Source organism: Penaeus vannamei, chromosome 38 (assembly GCF_042767895.1).
Source record: "Penaeus vannamei isolate JL-2024 chromosome 38, ASM4276789v1, whole genome shotgun sequence".
Lineage (NCBI taxonomy): Eukaryota > Metazoa > Arthropoda > Malacostraca > Decapoda > Penaeidae > Penaeus > Penaeus vannamei.
The window spans coordinates 12,610,415-12,612,914 of NC_091586.1; positions in this window are offsets into that span (position 1 = coordinate 12,610,415).

Here is a 2,500-nt window from a genome sequence, read left to right on the forward strand (position 1 = left end):
TTGTATATATTATAATTCCTGTATTTAGTGGGGGCATATATGTCGGCCACATGGTGTTATGGCTATGGTATTTCCGATTTGCATTGTTTACATGTGTGTGTGTGTGTGTGTGTGTGTGTGTGTGTGTGTGTGTGTGTGTGTGTGTGTGTGTGTGTTCTTCAGCAATTAGCGTTAATTAAGAAATATTGTGTGAATTTATTTTCTTTAAATTTTGAGTTGTGACATTTTCTGTAATTAATACCCGTTCCATCATTTGTATGGAAGACAGTAATCTGGAACGCAGCAGTGATTTAGTCAGTCCTGTGGAAATTCGTCCCGTTAGCGCCTCGTGCTGTGCTGCCGTTTTATTTTACTATTTTTATTTTTTTCTGATTTTCTTTTGAAGATTTGGTTGTATCCAAACTGCTCTTATGAATATTTACAAAAGTATGTATTTTGTGATTTATTTTGCATTGTCTCAAATTGATTATGGAAGAAATTTCTTAAAGGATTTAAGAATAATTGAAATATTTAATGTATATTTTCTTAGAGTGCATTCCTTATTCAGTTTTTGTGACCCATGTGGTGATTATTGGTAGTCAGTTATTCATTTAATGTGGCACATGTAATTATTGATAATTTGCTATTCATTTATTGTGATACTTGTGATTTTTGGTAATCTGATTTCATTTTGTGACATGTGATCATTGGTGACCTATTCATTTATCTTGACACATGTGATTATTGTTAACTTGTTTACAGCTTCTGTGATGGAATGTGTATGCTGCCTGTGATACTCTGAACTGTGATAATGTGATCTTGCTTGGCACTGAACAGTGATATGATCTTGCTTGGCATTGTGCTGCCCTGGCAGTTGAAATTATATGGCAGGAATTTGGCGCGGAATGTTGTAAGCAGTCATATTTTGTAATTGGAAACTTTATTTCATTGTATTGAATGTATATTGAATGATAGCTTGTTTGTAATTATTACTCTCCTAATTATATATTTGTAGAGTTTATTATGTAGCATTTTTTTCTAATTTTTGCAGGTCGAATCTTGTCACATTTAATCTGAATAAATGGAATACGACAGCCTAAATTAACGAAACACACATGATGGTTATGATTTGATACATTTTTATTATTATTATTATCATTTTAAATTTCTAAATGTTGTTTAGCTGTGATTCTAAAAATCTAGTGTCTAGTTCTGGTTACACGTTACGTGATTGGCCAAAGGCACCGAAAAGATTATATATGCCGCTCGCTGCTTGGTGGAATAGCTTTATTAGATTCCTCAGTTGGCTACCATTAGAATGAATCGAATTGCGATTGTAACTCAGTCGATGCGAGTCACCACCTCTTCGCCAATCCCGTTTTACCATCACTGGTAAACGCAATGGTAAATGACCATTGGTAAATTCGTTACATTAGTAGGTTAGTGAATCCGGCACCAGAATAATAATAACAATGATGATTGTGGATGTAGTGATGATAATAAGAAACATATTATAATGACAGACTGATCATAAAATGTGGGTGATCTCTGATAGTAATAATGATGAAAATAACAATCGCAGCAGCTATTATTTTATGAAAGTAATAATCCTCATGCTATACTCCATATTATTGAATGAAATTGAATTCTCCAACGATAATAATGATAATAACATAAAAAAACAACATTGATGGGATGACAGATGATGTTTGGACTTGAAATACATAGAATGGCAGGGAAAAAATATTTCTAAAGATGATTATGATAACAATGTTACTAACATATATACGACAGGAAAGCTGAGGTTTTCAGCTGATCAAGAGAGGGAAAGAGTTTTAATATTTTGTAAGTGTTGAAAAAGTATTAGAATGAGTGTAAATGGAAAGCGTAAAGTTTAATGCATAGTTGCTTCAAACGAAGATATGTTTTTGTTTGTTTGTTTGTTGAAAAACAATTTTATGCTTAGTAATTTTCTGACAATTTTAAGATGATATTCACACAATTTCTCTTTACGGTTACAAAATAGTTTGTCATTATTTTTTCTTCTTTCTGTTTACATTCTTATAATTGTTATCATTATTATATTTATTATTACTACTATTAGTATTATTGTGTGTGTGTGTGTGTGTGTGTGTGTGTGTGTGTGTGTGTGTGTGTGTATAAATACATATACTTTATGTACGTGTGTGTGTGTTCGTATTTTGAAATTATTTGTAAATTATGTCACTTCATTGTTCCCTAAACTCTACGGATTTGCTAATTTACAATTAAAATCACGTTTTCTTTAGGGGTATAAGATTACGAATGCAAAAGCGATTGGACTCGGCACAGGGAGAGGCGTACTTAGTTCCATGCTATTAAACATCCTAATGTATAGATTTCTAGGCGATATAGCACTTGAGGGCAATGACTCCATTATTTGATATGCAGATGATATTTGCATTAAATCTTCATACGAGAAGAAAATGCAACAGATTCTTGGTGTACTTTCAGCAAAGGCTGAAAGAAACTAGGCAAAACC